This window comes from Oculina patagonica, chromosome 4, assembly GCF_052425735.1.
Source record: "Oculina patagonica isolate OP01 chromosome 4, crgOcupat, whole genome shotgun sequence".
In the NCBI taxonomy this organism is placed as follows: domain Eukaryota; kingdom Metazoa; phylum Cnidaria; class Anthozoa; order Scleractinia; family Oculinidae; genus Oculina; species Oculina patagonica.
In genome coordinates, this window is record NC_135761.1 from 11101975 (window position 1) to 11121972 (window position 19998).

Below are 19998 nucleotides of genomic sequence, written 5' to 3' on the forward strand. Positions count from 1 at the left end.
GTTGTTGTACTTTTGGCAACATGGGTACATCAACAAATATTTATAATGAAGAACAGACCAGATTTTATACTATTTTCTGATAATCAACATCAATGTCTACTCTGTAGAAATTAATAACCTAATTAAGAACCTACTTAGCCTAAACTGTCAATAAGTACCCCATAATACAAGAACCTGTTTTGCCAAACTCTAAAAAAGTAGGTTCTTACACGCGGGTTTTTACTGTACCGTATACAGCAACACCAAATAAGCCGAGAACAAGCAAAATCAATCAAAACGTTTTAATTCCACCGACAGCATTATGATCCAGAAGTCTGGATGGGAAATTATGCTGCAAAACGGGTAATTATGTAACCTTCGTGTAGATAAGGAGGGGGTAGTAGGGCTGCATGTTGGGGTAGATAGGCATATCACGTGGTAAATTAGCAAATCACTTAACATTTAGAGTATAAAGGAAATAATATACATCTACATTAAGAATATGGTTAATTTTCTTTTTTTCATTCATTCATTTGTTTTTATTTTCACTATTTGCCTATATTTTAATTTTGAATGGAAATGGCAGAGGTCATACATGTAGCAAAGGGTTTACAGCATATTGCCATAAGCTAATGCCAAGCAAACCGGAGTGAAAGCTAACCACAAGCAAACTAGAGTGAAAGCTAATCCCAAGCACACCGGATGAATAAAGCTAACTGCGAGCAAACAGGGGTGAACCTAACTACAAGCAAACCGGAGTGAAACTAACTGGAAGCAAAGAAGGGACATTCTGTAACCCCATCCCACCCCCCCCCCCCCAAAAAAAAAAGGATGATAGCACCTTTTTTACTTTTACATGTCTTTTTGAGTCCCCTTCCTCTTAAGGGGTTTCACTTCACTTACAGAAATAAAAAAACAAAAATTCTGGGAAGATAGAATATTGTTTGTGAGTCTCAAACTCAGTTTTGTTCTTTGATTACGCAGAAAAAATAGAATCATGTTTGCTTGTGTATAAAACTATGCAAGAAAAAAATATAGCATCAATACTTTGACTGCTCTTTTAAAAATTTGTATGCTTTATTGTACACATTTTTGTGGAGTCATGTTGCCCATTCGTCATGGAGTTCACAAAGTAAGCAAATGAGTCACAATTTGGTTGCTTCATGGTACCTAATGGATACTGCAAGTTTTATCTGGCTTTAGAATATTTCACTAATTTTAACATTATAGCTGTTCTTATAAATTGTACGCAGCATACAACACATAAGAATGAAATTGGTATTGCATATTGCTTGCAATCACGATTTTAACGTCTATACTTTGGAATTACAGTACCACCAGTTTCAGCATTACCAATCCAAATTCAAATTATTACATTGCTTTTTAACTCCACTACCTCCCCCAAGGTCAACCAAAGATCTTATGATATACAGTAATTAGACAACTACATGTAAGTCCTGTGTAGTCGAGGGCTCAAAATATTTGGACACTTACAGGTCATGTTAACCGGCCAAAGAGATTTTAGCTTGGTCACATGTGGTTTCTTACCAGCCAAAACATTGAAAATAGCAATTTTAAACTCCCATTCATTTCTGCTGTTACTGTTTTGGCTGCATATTCTTAAAAAGATCACTTCATAATGCCCTTGTTACATCTAAAAAGATGTGAAAGAGACAGGTCAATCAAGAAGTTGTTTTCTGAAGTACACTGTAAATACGTTAACATTTAAAATATAAACTTTGCTCATTTGCAGCTTTTCTTGATTTCAATTTACATGTAATTTACTAGTCTCTTCAAAATGGCATCATGAAGACACCCAAACATCAAGCTGGATAATCTTAATCCTTCCTGTTTTCTTTTGATGTCCTTGTCCACATTCTGTTTTTGTGTCTGTGGCTCTGCAAATTCTGAAACTCATGTTAACCCTGAAAAAAGTCAAATGCCACAGATTAAATTAAAATTGATTAATTGGCATGAATATCAATAATTTATAAAACAAAACACTTAACGCAAGCTTGTATAAAGTGAAGCAAAACCACTGGATGAGAAAGGATACCTTATATATTTAACAGAGATGTATCAGCACAGACTATTTTTTTTTACTGATAACTGCGAAGTCAACTACAGAAAAAAACCCCGGTAACTCAAACTCGGATAACTCGAACAACCTTGCTAACTCGAACTCACTTCCATTTCCCTTGGATTTGACCCCACTTTTCAGTCATTTTTACTCGGTTAACTCGAACTCGGATAACTCGAAAACCCCGCTAACTCGAGATAAATTTTGTTTCCCTTGAACAAAATTTGGGTCAAACTTTTTACCCTGATAACTCGAATTCCGGAACTTGCAACTCGCAACGGTTGCCCATTGATTATAGCAATGAACAGATCATGTATTTGACAGTCATTTTCCACTCTTAACAAAAGAATGTGTGGTCGCTTTAGAGTTTCTGGCAAGATAAGTTCAATTTGCACAGTACTGTATACTGAAGTGCTTAAAGATGATTTCCAGTCCGTACTGCGCAGACTCGGGCTTTGTTTACGTTTTTGTTTTGAATTCGTTGAAACGTTACACTTCGGTGACAGCATACATGACGTTTTTTAGTCCGCCATTACAGTTCGTTTCGTTCAAGAAGTTCCGATGAGCTAAAACGTCGGTTTGAAATAGCGTCAAGGTTCTTCTACTCGTTATTATTTGTTCTGCAAGGATATCTGGCGTTAATAATGAAGAAAAAGGTAAGTTTGTCGCGGAATTTTTAGTTTTGCTTGTAAACATTCCCTTCGTGTGGGCTCACATAAACATTGCAGCCGAGATTGCACAGTACGGACTGGAATTCATCTTTAAAAATCAGTAAACTATCAATTATTAACTTGGCAAATAAAATATTCAATCAACCCCGCTAACTCGAACTCATTTTCGTTTCCCTTCAGAGTTCGAGTTAGCAGGGTTCTACTGTAAATATTTTAATAAACTCAAAGCATCACTGCAAACCCTTACACCCCCTCTTAATTAAAAGGTTTGGCCTTTAAATACTCCCCCTCCCCTCTACCCCTATATATACATGTACATGCATAGGAAAAACATTGCCACATCTTAAAAGCTTTTCTCTTAAGAGTAATACTAAGATTTTTAAAGATACACATTTAATTAATAATAAGTTTGCATGCACAGCTGCATACAGTGTCTAAAATGGCATGAATTTACTCACAAAGATTCCAGTTTTCCAGTAGTCATTAACCTTTGTTGTGTGCATTTTCCAAATTCCACAACAAGATTGTGATTTTTTTATGACAAATATAACATTTACTGTTGACATTCTGAATGAAACCAGCAAAACAGACCTCAAAATCTCAAAATTGTTGACATTGTTATGTAATCCACATGAACGCTCAATAGTGAACAGAACTACATGACAAGTGGATTATTTAATATATTTGGGAACGAAAGAGCTAAGTAATGAAGCTGAAGTTTATTTACTCTGACTAAATGAACAGTAATTTTACCTCCATCATGAATATCAATAAACTGCATACACTGAATCGATCTATTTCACTCGGAGTTAACGAAATTCCAGGTGCTTCGTGCAAACTGACATCACTTTCATTCTCATCTCAGCTGCTCTTCCAGCACTGTAAAACAAAATAATCATATCACAAGCATTTAAAAATCGTAAGCTTAATTTTCTTCGAGATGTGTTGAAGTGATATTCTTTGTGAATTCGTTCCTCGAAGGCCCAACAATTATTTGTTTACATAATCAAATCCTCCTATTTGATCAGTAAAACCTGGTAAAACTGAATTTTAACGAATAGTATTTTTCAACATTGTTCATGTCACAAGCAAATGCTTAGTGGCGAAAGCAAGTAAAATGTGCCGTAAATATAAGCTTACTTTGCGTATAAAGTAAGCTTAAGACAAAACGTAGAGATCGATCTATTTCACTCGGAGTTAACGAAATTCCAGGTGCTTCGTGCAAACTGACATCACTTTCATTCTCATCTCAGCTGCTCTTCCAGCACTGTAAAACAAAATAATCATATCACAAGCATTTAAAAATCGTAAGCTTAATTTTCTTCGAGATGTGTTGAAGTGATATTCTTTGTGAATTCGTTCCTCGAAGGCCCAACAATTATTTGTTTACATAATCAAATCCTCCTATTTGATCAGTAAAACCTGGTAAAACTGAATTTTAACGAATAGTATTTTTCAACATTGTTCATGTCACAAGCAAATGCTTAGTGGCGAAAGCAAGTAAAATGTGCCGTAAATATAAGCTTACTTTGCTACCAGGTTCGACAGGCGCTTTGCTATACTTTTTCGCCTGCTTTCTGTCCGGGTTTTCTGGATCTCTCGCGATCTCTTTCCCGTCGCAAATTGCTTAAACCCTGTTTCCTCGAAGTTAAGTTTACCCTGCTCTCGTTGTAGTCATCGGCATAACAAGGAGCCAAAATAAATATGTTTGTCTCAAGTTCTAACTTTCAGACTAGCTGAATAGGATTTAAAAATACGTAGTAATTTTGAAAATTTCTTTGCCAAGAGACCTCACACTGCAAAATTATTTCGCGCCAGTACTGCGCGAGTTGTCAAGACCTTTCAAGATCCCGGATGTGCGCAACACCGTACGTACGCCGCCGTACGCGCCCGCGAGGCATACCGCTAGCCATGATGACCATGAAAACTCGGATGCAAGGTTTCCTATTTTATTTCATGTGTTTTTTTTTGTTTTTTTTCATGTGTTTTTTTTATGGGTATGGTGCTCCGCTCTGCGGCCCTTACGGGCCGCTAAGGAGCTCCGCTATTAACCTTGAGCAAAAGATCTAAAGGAAATTATTTAAAAAAAAATCTTACAACAAGATATGATTTTTTGGCCCCCAGGTGAAAGAAACCATAATTATTTATTATGTTTCTTATAATTAGCCGCAGTTGAGATTAAACAATGGATGACCACAGGTACCGATAGTACATGGCATTTATTATAGTACATGTACAGTCTCATTGGAACCAATATAATGTTCAATACAAAATGCGAGAAATAGAGTACCAACCTCCAGGAAGCATGCAGTTTGTAATTATAAGTTGTTTATTTGAACACGTGCACACTAGTTTATAGAACAAAAACACCTCCAGTGATACCGACCCCTCAAACTTCAAGGCCTGTGATAATGATATCGCCGAGGTAGACACTACAAACTAAACCCACCAGTAATTCATACATAGCCTAGTAAACAGAATAGGCTATTTCGCTTAACGTTTTCCGTGCATTAGTTATTGTTAGGTCCAAAAGTTGGAGCGACTCGTGTTTTGCGAATGTGAAATTGTCCGCCATTACACAGCACTTCGCTCTCCGCAGGTCTCAGTCATTTCCCTTCAAACTTCCCTTAAACTGCATCTGAAGTCAAAATCTTTCCTACAATGGTCAAAGCAATTAATCTGCAACCTGTCTCCGTTCCACAGTACAAAATCACAAGAACTGTCAGTTCAGAAATACGAAGAAAACATGCCTGCTACAAACTTCTTTTCGACGTCTTGCAGAGATAACTCGCTCGAAATTTTAACTTCAAGGCTTGTGATAATGATATTCCCGCTATAGCCACTGTAAACTACAACCACCAGTGTTTGATCCGTGGTGTTGTCAACCGAATAGGCTATTTAAATAATCACTTTTGCTACATCCGTGATTGCTAGATCCAAAAGTTGGCAGGACAATTATTTGGAGTAAGCGAAATTTTCCGCCATGACACAAAAGTACGCCGTCGTTATTTGTCCTCAATTTTGTAGTAAAGCTATTTCTTTTACCGACATCTGTCCACAAATAGTCGAAGCAATGTCCCTACAACCTCCCTCGACTGCATGGACCAAAATTAATCGAGGCTGTCCACTTAGAAAAACGAAACAAACACGTCCACTTGAAAAATATTTTCGACGATTCGCGGAGACGATGTGATCGATATTTTTCCCTATTTTTGACCGGATGTGACGTCAAATTATCGGCGATGATGGTAACACGAAAAAAGTGCCAGGCGTCGCGAAGTCTTCGGCCCCCCCTGGTTCCCTGTATATCTAGTGTTCCCTGTATAACCAGTGTTCCCTGTATATCCAGTGTTCCCTGTATATCCAGTGTTCCCTGTATATCCAATGTTCCCTGTATATCCAGTGTTCCCTAAATATCCAGTGTTCCCTGTATATCCAGTGTTCCCTGTATATCCAGTGTTCCTTGTATATCCAGTGTTCCCTGTATATCAAGTGTTCTATGTATATCCAGTGTTCCCCTATATATCCAGTGTTCCCTGTATATCCAGTGTTCCCTGTATATCCAGTGTTCCCTGTATATCCAATGTTCCCTGTATATCCAGTGTTCCCTAAATGTCCAGTGTTCCCTGTATATCCAGTGTTCCCTGTATATCTAGTGTTCCCTGTATATCCAGTGTTCCCTGTATATCAAGTGTTCCCTGAATATCAAGTGTTCCCCTGTATATCTAGTGTTCCCTAAATATCCAGTGTTCCCTGTATATCAAGTGTTCTATGTATATCCAGTGTTCCCCTGTATATCCAGTGTTCCCTGAATATCCAATGTTCCCTGTATATCCAGTGTTCCCTAAATATCCATTGTTCCCTGTATATCCAGTGTTCCCTGTATATCCAGTGTTCCCTGTATATCCAGTGTTCTATGTATATCCAGTGTTCCCTGTATATCCAATGTTCCCTGTATATCCAGTGTTCCCTGTATATCCAGTGTTCCCTGTATATCCAGTGTTCTATGTATATCCAGTGTTCTATGTATATCCAGTGTTCCCTGTATATCCAATGTTCCCTGTATATCCAATGTTCCCTGTATATCCAGTGTTCCCCTGTATATCTAGTGTTCCCCTGTATATCCAGTGTTCCCTGTATATCCAGTGTTCTATGTATATCCAGTGTTCCCTGTATATCCAATGTTCCCTGTATATCCAGTGTTCCCTGTATATCCAATGTTCCCTGTATATCCAGTGTTCCCTGTATATCCAGTGTTCCCTGTATATCAAGTGTTCCCTGTATATCAAGTGTTCCCCTGTATATCTAGTGTTCCCTAAATATCCAGTGTTCCCTGTATATCAAGTGTTCTATGTATATCCAGTGTTCCCCTGTATATCCAGTGTTCCCTGAATATCCAATGTTCCCTGTATATCCAGTGTTCCCTAAATATCCAGTGTTCCCTGTATATCCAGTGTTCCCTGAATATCCAGTGTTCCCCTGTATATCCAGTGTTCCCCTGTATATCCAGTGTTCCCCTGTATATCCAGTGTTCCCTGTATATGCAGTGTTGCCTGTATATCCAGTGTTTTCTTTATATCAAGTGTTTCCTAAATATCCAGTGTTCCCTGTATAACCAGTGTTCCCCTGTATATCCAGTGTTCCCTGTATATCCAATGTTCCCTGTATATCCAGTGTTCCCTAAATATCCAGTGTTCCCTGTATATCCAGTGTTCCCTGTATATCCAGTGTTCCCTGTATATCCAGTGTTCCCTGTATATCTAGTGTTCCCTGTATATCCAGTGTTCCCTGTATATCAAGTGTTCCCTGTATATCAAGTGTTCCCCTGTATATCCAGTGTTCCCTGTATATCCAGTGTTCCCTGTATATCCAGTGTTCCCTAAATATCCAGTGTTCACTGTATATCAAGTGTTCCCCTGTATATCCAATGTTCCCTGTATATCCAGTGTTCTATGTATATCCAGTGTTCCCTGTATATCCAGTGTTCCCTGTATATCCAGTGTTCCCTGTATATCCAGTGTTCCCTGTATATCCAGTGTTTTCTGTATATCAAGTGTTCCCTTAATATCCAGTGTTACATACATACATAAATATAACCAATGAATAACCAGTGTTCCCCTGTATATCCAGTGTTCCCTGTATATCCAATGTTCCCTGTATATCCAGTGTTTTCTTTATATCAAGTGTTCCCTAAATATCCAGTGTTCCCTGTATAACCTTTGTTCCCCTGTATATCCAGTGTTCCCTGTATATCCAATGTTCCCTGTATATCCAGTGTTTTCTGTATATCAAGTGTTCCCTAAATATCCAGTGTTCCCTGTATATCCAGTGTTCCCTAAATATCCAGTGTTCCCTGTATATCCAGTGTTCCTTGTATATCCAGTGTTCCCTGTATATCCAGTGTTCCCTGTATATCTAGTGTTCCCTGTATATGCAGTTTTCCCTGTATATCAAGTGTTCCCTGTATATCAAGTGTTCCCCTGTATATTCAGTGTTCCCTGTATATCCAGTGTTCCCTGTATATCCAGTGTTCCCTGTATATCCAGTGTTCCCTGTATATCCAGTGTTCCCTGTATATCCAGTGTTTTCTGTATATCAAGTGTTTCCTAAATATCCAGTGTTCCCTGAATAATAATAATAATAATAATAATAATAATAATAATAATAATAATAATAATAATAAGAACTTTATTTAAGTGTCTATTCTTCTAGCTAGCCTTAAGCTTACTAATCGGGGACACTGTTTAAACTAAAATATAATATAAGTACAAAAACGATTCTGGTCTATTTACATTAAATTATGCTACATTTTCCAATACTCTTTGTATTTACATCTAATTCCTACAATTAAGATACTACTTTAAAATACGGAATATCGGACCTATATTTAATACTTATAGGGTGGTTTCGGCTCAAGAGTTGCAAAGGTGACACCCTTTGCATGTGTCTCCTCCGACAAGTCCACTGAGTTCCCTTCCCCTGATGTTCGCCTTGAATCGCTGCAAGGACGTTTCGTTTTTGTCCCTAATGTCTAATTTCGACCACATCAATGGCCCAAGGAAACGAAGGGAATGTTTCCCGTACTTGACAGTTCTTACTCTGGGTACGTAAAAATCTGAGTTCCTTAAGCTATAGCTCGAGGGTGATCTAGGAAAAAGCTCTACTACGTTGCTAGGCAGTAATCTATGTTTCACTTTAAACATGAAAACTGCGATCTCTTGCAATCGTTTGTTATACAAGCTGGTCATCCCCGCGCGTTTTAGGAGGTCACTATAGGAGGAGACCCGATCGCAGAATACTGTACGGAGTCCTCTCTCATTGATCCTCTCCAGTTTCCTTGTGTCGCTTGCTCGGCAGAAATGCCACACCAAGCTACAGTATGTTAGATGGGGTACTATTGCTGTCTTATAGATCTTCAATTTTGCATGTATGGGGATGAGGTTTTTCAGCCTTCGCAGGACGCCAATCATTTTGCTAGTCTTCAAGCAAACCTGCGATATATGTTCCGTAAAGTTAAGGTCTTTGTCGATGATCACGCCCAACAGCTTAAATGCATCGGTGATATCAATTTTACTGTTGTTAATTACTAACTCCGTCTGTTGTGTATCTCTCGCTATTATCATCGCTTGGTATTTGCTGTAATTGCCGGCCCTCCAGGAAGTTTGACTTGTACCAGCTAGATATCTTTGCCCCATCTTTCTCAACTTCATCCATGGCTGTTCTTAATTCCTTGTTGGAGGAATATAGCTGGTGGTCATCAGCATAAGCAGACAGTTGAGATTTTACGCCAGCGTAGAACAGATCATTTTGGTATATGTTCCACAGCAGTGGTCCCAGAGATGATCCCTGTGGGCAGCCCCGTTTAAGCGCCCCCCAAGCACTAGTAGAGTTACCTACTCTTGTTCTATTTTCTCGATTACTGAAGTACGATTGCATCAGTTTCAGTGCAGGATCTGATAGCCCGTACGCTTTCATCTTAGCAAGTAATAATTTAGGATGTAATGAGTCAAATGCTTTACTCATGTCCGTTGATAACATGACGACTGCGTGACCTTTGTCTGCCTCATGTTTACAATCTTCAGTGAGGCGTATCAGAGTCGTCTCGCAGCTAAAGTGTTTGCGATATGCTGATAGGAAAGGATTGAAGATAGGTTCAAACATCTCGCTGAGTTGTTTGCATATTAGTTGTTCGAAAATTTTGTCGACCGCGGTTAGGACCGTTACTGGTCTATAGTTGACTTTGTCCAGACGATCCTCTTTCTTGTAGACCGGGATCCACTCTCCCTTTTTCCAAGCGTTTGGCCAATGGTTATCCTCTATTGCCTGATTGAAAATGGTGGTCAGAGGTGTTGCCAGTTGTTCAGCTGCTATTTTCAGTACTCTTGGTGGTAACATATCGTACCCTGCTGCTTTATTAGGATTAATTCTTTTAAGTGCTGCGAGGACTTCTTGTCGAGTTAATTTTCTGAGCTTGAATGTGTTGGGGGTGTGCTTTGCGTTAATGGCTAGTACGCTTCGGTGAAGTTCACAATCGTTCTCAGTTATGTTACACGCATATGGTCCTCCAATGTGATCAGCTATAGAACAAAAGTAGTTTGTGAATTCTTGTGCTACAAGACCCTGATCTTGCTGTATCACTCCTCGGATATTAAGGGAAATAGCACTGTTATCCTTTGTCTTTGTATTCAGAAATGGGGTAAAGGTGTTGTAGAACTTCCTGGGATTGTTGTTCATATCTGTGGAAATTGCGTTCCAATATTCCTTTATCGCCCTCTTTCTTAGTCGTGTCGCTCTATTACGCCATGTTTTCATCAGCTCTAGGTTTTCTTTGGTTTTGTTTTTGCTGAATTTCTTTGCGTACATCCTCTTTTTCCGTATTGCTTTTTTCCATTCACTTGTCATGTAGGGGGGAATAACCAGTGTTCCCCTGTATATCCAGTGTTCCCTGTATATCCAATGTTCCCTGTATATCCAGTGTTTTCTGTATATCAAGTGTTCCCTAAATATCCAGTGTTCCCTGTATAACCTGTGTTCCCCTGTATATCCAGTGTTCCCTATATATCCAATGTTCCCTGTATATCCAGTGTTTTCTGTATATCAAGTGTTCCCTAAATATCCAGTGTTCCCTGTATATCCAGTGTTCCCTAAATATCCAGTGTTCCCTGTATATCCAGTGTTCCCCTGTATATCCAATGTTCCCTGTATATCCAGTGTTCCCTGTATATCTAGTGTTCCCCTGTATATCCAGTGTTCCCTGTATATCCAGTGTTCCCTAAATATCCAGTGTTCCCCTGTATATCCAGTGTTCCCCTGTATATCCAATGTTCCCTGTTTATCCAGTGTTCCCCTGTATATCCAATGTTCCCTGTATATCCAGTGTTCCCTGTATATCTAGTGTTCCCCTGTATATCCAGTGTTCCCTGTATATCAAGTGTTCCCTGTATATCCAGTGTTCCCTGTATATCCAATGTTCCCTGTATATCCAGTGTTCCCTGTATATCCAGTGTTCTATGTATATCCAGTGTTCCCCTGTATATCCAGTGTTCCCTGTATATCAAGTGTTCCCTGTATATCTAGTGTTCCCTGTATATCCAATGTTCCCTGTATATCCAGTGTTCCCTGTATATCCAGTGTTCCCCTGTATATCCAGTGTTCCCTGTATATCCAGTGTTTCCTGGTATATCCAGTGTTCCCTGTATATCCAGTGTTCCCTGTATATCAAGTGTTCCCTGTATATCCAGTGTTCCCTGTATATCCAGTGTTCCCCTGTATATCAAGTGTTTCCTGTATATCTAGTGTTCCCCTGTATATCCAGTGTTCCCTGTATATCCAATGTTCCCTGTATATCCAATGTTCCCTGTATATCCAGTGTTCCCTGTATATCCAATGTTCCCTGTATATACAGTGTTCCCTGTATATCCAGTGTTCTATGTATATCCAGTGTTCCCCTGTATATCAAGTGTTCCCTGTATATCCAGTGTTCCCTGTATATCCAATGTTCCCTGTATATCCAGTGTTCCCTGTATATCCAGTGTTTCCTGGTATATCCAGTGTTCCCTGTATATCCAGTGTTCCCTGTATATCAAGTGTTCCCTGTATATCCAGTGTTCCCTGTATATCCAGTGTTCCCCTGTATATCAAGTGTTCCCTGTATATCCAATGTTCCCTGTATATCCAGTGTTCCCTGTATATCCAATGTTCCCTGTATATCCAATGTTCCCTGTATAACCAGTGTTCCCTGTATATCCAATGTTCCCTGTATATCCAGTGTTCCCTGTATATCCAGTGTTCTATGTATATCCAGTGTTCCCCTGTATATCAAGTGTTCCCTGTATATCCAGTGTTCCACTGTATATCAAGTGTTCCCTGTATATCAAGTGTTCCCTGTTAATCAAGTGTTCCCTGTATATCCAGTGTTCCCTGTATATCCAGTGTTCCCCTGTATATCAAGTGTTCCCTGTATATCAAGTGTTCCCTGTATATCAAGTGTTCCCTGTTAATCAAGTGTTCCCTGTATATCCAATGTTCCCTGTATATCCAGTGTTCCCTGTATATCCAGTGTTCCTTGTTTATCCAGTGTTCCCTGTATTTCTAGTGTTCCCTGTATATCCAGTGTTCCCCTGTATATCCAGTGTTCTATGTATATCCAGTGTTCCCCTGTATATCCAGTGTTCCCTGTATATCCAGTGTTCCCTGTATATCCAATGTTCCCTGTATATCCAGTGTTTCCCTGTATATCCAGTGTTACCTGTATATCAAGTGTTCCCTGTATATCCAGTGTTCCCTGTATATCCAGTGTTCCCCTGTATATCCAGTGTTCCCTGTATATCCAGTGTTCCCTGTATATCCAATGTTCCCTGTATATCCAGTGTTTCCCTGTATATCCAGTGTTACCTGTATATCAAGTGTTCCCTGTATATCCAGTGTTCCCTGTATATCCAGTGTTCCCTGTATATCCAGTGACCCCTGTATATCCAGTGTTCCCCTGTATATCCAGTGTTCCCTGTATATCCAGTGTTCCCTGTATATCCAGTGTTCCCTGTATATCCAGTGTTCTATGTATATCCAGTGTTCCCCTGTATATCCAGTGTACCTTGTATATCCAATGTTCCCTGTATATCCAGTGTTCCCTGTATATCCAGTGTTCCCTGTATATCCAGTGTTCCCTGTATATCCAGTGTTCCCCTGTATATCCAGTGTTCTATGTATATCCAGTGTTCCCCTGTATATCCAGTGTTCCCTGTATATCCAGTGTTCCCTGTATATCCAATGTTCCCTGTATATCCAGTGTTTCCCTGTATATCCAGTGTTACCTGTATATCAAGTGTTCCCTGTATATCCAGTGTTCCCTGTATATCCAGTGTTCCCCTGTATATCCAGTGTTCCCTGTATATCCAGTGTTCCCTGTATATCCAATGTTCCCTGTATATCCAGTGTTTCCCTGTATATCCAGTGTTACCTGTATATCAAGTGTTCCCTGTATATCCAGTGTTCCCTGTATATCCAGTGTTCCCTGTATATCCAGTATTCCCTGTATATCCAGTGACCCCTGTATATCCAGTGTTCCCCTGTATATCCAGTGTTCCCTGTATATCCAGTGTTCCCTGTATATCCAGTGTTCTATGTATATCCAGTGTTCCCCTGTATATTCAGTGTACCTTGTATATCCAATGTTCCCTGTATATCCAGTGTTCCCTGTATATCCAGTGTTCCCTGTATATCCAGTGTTCCCTGTATATCCAGTGTTCCTTGTTTATCCAGTGTTCCCTGTATTTCTAGTGTTCCCTGTATATCCAGTGTTCCCCTGTATATCCAGTGTTCTATGTATATCCAGTGTTCCCCTGTATATCCAGTGTTCCCTGTATATCCAGTGTTCCCTGTATATCCAATGTTCCCTGTATATCCAGTGTTTCCCTGTATATCCAGTGTTACCTGTATATCCAGTGTTCCCTGTATATCCAGTGTTCCCTGTATATCAAGTGTTCCCTGTATATCAAGTGTTCCCCTGTATATCTAGTGTTCCCTAAATATCCAGTGTTCCCTGTATATCAAGTGTTCTATGTATATCCAGTGTTCCCCTGTATATCCAGTGTTCCCTGAATATCCAATGTTCCCTGTATATCCAGTGTTCCCTAAATATCCAGTGTTCCCTGTATATCCAGTGTTCCCTGAATATCCAGTGTTCCCCTGTATATCCAGTGTTCCCCTGTATATCCAGTGTTCCCCTGTATATCCAGTGTTCCCTGTATATGCAGTGTTGCCTGTATATCCAGTGTTTTCTTTATATCAAGTGTTTCCTAAATATCCAGTGTTCCCTGTATAACCAGTGTTCCCCTGTATATCCAGTGTTCCCTGTATATCCAATGTTCCCTGTATATCCAGTGTTCCCTAAATATCCAGTGTTCCCTGTATATCCAGTGTTCCCTGTATATCCAGTGTTCCCTGTATATCCAGTGTTCCCTGTATATCTAGTGTTCCCTGTATATCCAGTGTTCCCTGTATATCAAGTGTTCCCTGTATATCAAGTGTTCCCCTGTATATCCAGTGTACCTTGTATATCCAATGTTCCCTGTATATCCAGTGTTCCCTGTATATCCAGTGTTCCCTGTATATCCAGTGTTCCCTGTATATCCAGTGTTCCCCTGTATATCCAGTGTTCTATGTATATCCAGTGTTCCCCTGTATATCCAGTGTTCCCTGTATATCCAGTGTTCCCTGTATATCCAATGTTCCCTGTATATCCAGTGTTTCCCTGTATATCCAGTGTTACCTGTATATCAAGTGTTCCCTGTATATCCAGTGTTCCCTGTATATCCAGTGTTCCCCTGTATATCCAGTGTTCCCTGTATATCCAGTGTTCCCTGTATATCCAATGTTCCCTGTATATCCAGTGTTTCCCTGTATATCCAGTGTTACCTGTATATCAAGTGTTCCCTGTATATCCAGTGTTCCCTGTATATCCAGTGTTCCCTGTATATCCAGTGTTCCCTGTATATCCAGTGACCCCTGTATATCCAGTGTTCCCCTGTATATCCAGTGTTCCCTGTATATCCAGTGTTCCCTGTATATCCAGTGTTCTATGTATATCCAGTGTTCCCCTGTATATTCAGTGTACCTTGTATATCCAATGTTCCCTGTATATCCAGTGTTCCCTGTATATCCAGTGTTCCCTGTATATCCAGTGTTCCCTGTATATCCAGTGTTCCTTGTTTATCCAGTGTTCCCTGTATTTCTAGTGTTCCCTGTATATCCAGTGTTCCCCTGTATATCCAGTGTTCTATGTATATCCAGTGTTCCCCTGTATATCCAGTGTTCCCTGTATATCCAGTGTTCCCTGTATATCCAATGTTCCCTGTATATCCAGTGTTTCCCTGTATATCCAGTGTTACCTGTATATCCAGTGTTCCCTGTATATCCAGTGTTCCCTGTATATCAAGTGTTCCCTGTATATCAAGTGTTCCCCTGTATATCTAGTGTTCCCTAAATATCCAGTGTTCCCTGTATATCAAGTGTTCTATGTATATCCAGTGTTCCCCTGTATATCCAGTGTTCCCTGAATATCCAATGTTCCCTGTATATCCAGTGTTCCCTAAATATCCAGTGTTCCCTGTATATCCAGTGTTCCCTGAATATCCAGTGTTCCCCTGTATATCCAGTGTTCCCCTGTATATCCAGTGTTCCCCTGTATATCCAGTGTTCCCTGTATATGCAGTGTTGCCTGTATATCCAGTGTTTTCTTTATATCAAGTGTTTCCTAAATATCCAGTGTTCCCTGTATAACCAGTGTTCCCCTGTATATCCAGTGTTCCCTGTATATCCAATGTTCCCTGTATATCCAGTGTTCCCTAAATATCCAGTGTTCCCTGTATATCCAGTGTTCCCTGTATATCCAGTGTTCCCTGTATATCCAGTGTTCCCTGTATATCTAGTGTTCCCTGTATATCCAGTGTTCCCTGTATATCCAGTGTTCCCTGTATATCAAGTGTTCCCCTGTATATCCAGTGTTCCCTGTATATCCAGTGTTCCCTGTATATCCAGTGTTCCCTAAATATCCAGTGTTCACTGTATATCAAGTGTTCCCCTGTATATCCAATGTTCCCTGTATATCCAGTGTTCTATGTATATCCAGTGTTCCCTGTATATCCAGTGTTCCCTGTATATCCAGTGTTCCCTGTATATCCAGTGTTCCCTGTATATCCAGTGTTTTCTGTATATCAAGTGTTCCCTTAATATCCAGTGTTACATACATACATAAATATAACCAATGAATAACCAGTGTTCCCCTGTATATCCAGTGTTCCCTGTATATCCAATGTTCCCTGTATATCCAGTGTTTTCTTTATATCAAGTGTTCCCTAAATATCCAGTGTTCCCTGTATAACCTTTGTTCCCCTGTATATCCAGTGTTCCCTGTATATCCAATGTTCCCTGTATATCCAGTGTTTTCTGTATATCAAGTGTTCCCTAAATATCCAGTGTTCCCTGTATATCCAGTGTTCCCTAAATATCCAGTGTTCCCTGTATATCCAGTGTTCCTTGTATATCCAGTGTTCCCTGTATATCCAGTGTTCCCTGTATATCTAGTGTTCCCTGTATATGCAGTTTTCCCTGTATATCAAGTGTTCCCTGTATATCAAGTGTTCCCCTGTATATTCAGTGTTCCCTGTATATCCAGTGTTCCCTGTATATCCAGTGTTCCCTGTATATCCAGTGTTCCCTGTATATCCAGTGTTCCCTGTATATCCAGTGTTTTCTGTATATCAAGTGTTTCCTAAATATCCAGTGTTCCCTGAATAATAATAATAATAATAATAATAATAATAATAATAATAATAATAATAATAAGAACTTTATTTAAGTGTCTATTCTTCTAGCTAGCCTTAAGCTTACTAATCGGGGACACTGTTTAAACTAAAATATAATATAAGTACAAAAACGATTCTGGTCTATTTACATTAAATTATGCTACATTTTCCAATACTCTTTGTATTTACATCTAATTCCTACAATTAAGATACTACTTTAAAATACGGAATATCGGACCTATATTTAATACTTATAGGGTGGTTTCGGCTCAAGAGTTGCAAAGGTGACACCCTTTGCATGTGTCTCCTCCGACAAGTCCACTGAGTTCCCTTCCCCTGATGTTCGCCTTGAATCGCTGCAAGGACGTTTCGTTTTTGTCCCTAATGTCTAATTTCGACCACATCAATGGCCCAAGGAAACGAAGGGAATGTTTCCCGTACTTGACAGTTCTTACTCTGGGTACGTAAAAATCTGAGTTCCTTAAGCTATAGCTCGAGGGTGATCTAGGAAAAAGCTCTACTACGTTGCTAGGCAGTAATCTATGTTTCACTTTAAACATGAAAACTGCGATCTCTTGCAATCGTTTGTTATACAAGCTGGTCATCCCCGCGCGTTTTAGGAGGTCACTATAGGAGGAGACCCGATCGCAGAATACTGTACGGAGTCCTCTCTCATTGATCCTCTCCAGTTTCCTTGTGTCGCTTGCTCGGCAGAAATGCCACACCAAGCTACAGTATGTTAGATGGGGTACTATTGCTGTCTTATAGATCTTCAATTTTGCATGTATGGGGATGAGGTTTTTCAGCCTTCGCAGGACGCCAATCATTTTGCTAGTCTTCAAGCAAACCTGCGATATATGTTCCGTAAAGTTAAGGTCTTTGTCGATGATCACGCCCAACAGCTTAAATGCATCGGTGATATCAATTTTACTGTTGTTAATTACTAACTCCGTCTGTTGTGTATCTCTCGCTATTATCATCGCTTGGTATTTGCTGTAATTGCCGGCCCTCCAGGAAGTTTGACTTGTACCAGCTAGATATCTTTGCCCCATCTTTCTCAACTTCATCCATGGCTGTTCTTAATTCCTTGTTGGAGGAATATAGCTGGTGGTCATCAGCATAAGCAGACAGTTGAGATTTTACGCCAGCGTAGAACAGATCATTTTGGTATATGTTCCACAGCAGTGGTCCCAGAGATGATCCCTGTGGGCAGCCCCGTTTAAGCGCCCCCCAAGCACTAGTAGAGTTACCTACTCTTGTTCTATTTTCTCGATTACTGAAGTACGATTGCATCAGTTTCAGTGCAGGATCTGATAGCCCGTACGCTTTCATCTTAGCAAGTAATAATTTAGGATGTAATGAGTCAAATGCTTTACTCATGTCCGTTGATAACATGACGACTGCGTGACCTTTGTCTGCCTCATGTTTACAATCTTCAGTGAGGCGTATCAGAGTCGTCTCGCAGCTAAAGTGTTTGCGATATGCTGATAGGAAAGGATTGAAGATAGGTTCAAACATCTCGCTGAGTTGTTTGCATATTAGTTGTTCGAAAATTTTGTCGACCGCGGTTAGGACCGTTACTGGTCTATAGTTGACTTTGTCCAGACGATCCTCTTTCTTGTAGACCGGGATCCACTCTCCCTTTTTCCAAGCGTTTGGCCAATGGTTATCCTCTATTGCCTGATTGAAAATGGTGGTCAGAGGTGTTGCCAGTTGTTCAGCTGCTATTTTCAGTACTCTTGGTGGTAACATATCGTACCCTGCTGCTTTATTAGGATTAATTCTTTTAAGTGCTGCGAGGACTTCTTGTCGAGTTAATTTTCTGAGCTTGAATGTGTTGGGGGTGTGCTTTGCGTTAATGGCTAGTACGCTTCGGTGAAGTTCACAATCGTTCTCAGTTATGTTACACGCATATGGTCCTCCAATGTGATCAGCTATAGAACAAAAGTAGTTTGTGAATTCTTGTGCTACAAGACCCTGATCTTGCTGTATCACTCCTCGGATATTAAGGGAAATAGCACTGTTATCCTTTGTCTTTGTATTCAGAAATGGGGTAAAGGTGTTGTAGAACTTCCTGGGATTGTTGTTCATATCTGTGGAAATTGCGTTCCAATATTCCTTTATCGCCCTCTTTCTTAGTCGTGTCGCTCTATTACGCCATGTTTTCATCAGCTCTAGGTTTTCTTTGGTTTTGTTTTTGCTGAATTTCTTTGCGTACATCCTCTTTTTCCGTATTGCTTTTTTCCATTCACTTGTCATGTAGGGGGGAATAACCAGTGTTCCCCTGTATATCCAGTGTTCCCTGTATATCCAATGTTCCCTGTATATCCAGTGTTTTCTGTATATCAAGTGTTCCCTAAATATCCAGTGTTCCCTGTATAACCTGTGTTCCCCTGTATATCCAGTGTTCCCTATATATCCAATGTTCCCTGTATATCCAGTGTTTTCTGTATATCAAGTGTTCCCTAAATATCCAGTGTTCCCTGTATATCCAGTGTTCCCTAAATATCCAGTGTTCCCTGTATATCCAGTGTTCCCCTGTATATCCAATGTTCCCTGTATATCCAGTGTTCCCTGTATATCTAGTGTTCCCCTGTATATCCAGTGTTCCCTGTATATCCAGTGTTCCCTAAATATCCAGTGTTCCCCTGTATATCCAGTGTTCCCCTGTATATCCAATGTTCCCTGTTTATCCAGTGTTCCCCTGTATATCCAATGTTCCCTGTATATCCAGTGTTCCCTGTATATCTAGTGTTCCCCTGTATATCCAGTGTTCCCTGTATATCAAGTGTTCCCTGTATATCCAGTGTTCCCTGTATATCCAATGTTCCCTGTATATCCAGTGTTCCCTGTATATCCAGTGTTCTATGTATATCCAGTGTTCCCCTGTATATCCAGTGTTCCCTGTATATCAAGTGTTCCCTGTATATCTAGTGTTCCCTGTATATCCAATGTTCCCTGTATATCCAGTGTTCCCTGTATATCCAGTGTTCCCCTGTATATCCAGTGTTCCCTGTATATCCAGTGTTTCCTGGTATATCCAGTGTTCCCTGTATATCCAGTGTTCCCTGTATATCAAGTGTTCCCTGTATATCCAGTGTTCCCTGTATATCCAGTGTTCCCCTGTATATCAAGTGTTTCCTGTATATCTAGTGTTCCCCTGTATATCCAGTGTTCCCTGTATATCCAATGTTCCCTGTATATCCAATGTTCCCTGTATATCCAGTGTTCCCTGTATATCCAATGTTCCCTGTATATACAGTGTTCCCTGTATATCCAGTGTTCTATGTATATCCAGTGTTCCCCTGTATATCAAGTGTTCCCTGTATATCCAGTGTTCCCTGTATATCCAATGTTCCCTGTATATCCAGTGTTCCCTGTATATCCAGTGTTTCCTGGTATATCCAGTGTTCCCTGTATATCCAGTGTTCCCTGTATATCAAGTGTTCCCTGTATATCCAGT

General features: G+C 40.0%; 1 long non-coding RNA gene and 1 pseudogene across 2 annotated transcripts in view; one reads left to right on the forward strand and one right to left on the reverse strand.

The window, feature by feature from the left end:
* The window catches only part of LOC144651424 (uncharacterized), a 120865-nt pseudogene that overhangs the window by 77034 nt on the left and 23833 nt on the right, over nt 1–19998 (forward strand). The window lies entirely within an intron of this gene.
* On the reverse strand, nt 1033–3898 carry LOC144651565 (uncharacterized). Its single transcript, XR_013570335.1, has 2 exons — nt 3484–3898; nt 1033–1904 (listed from the first exon to the last, which is right to left on the reverse strand). It is a non-coding gene; the product is annotated as an uncharacterized LOC144651565 (long non-coding RNA).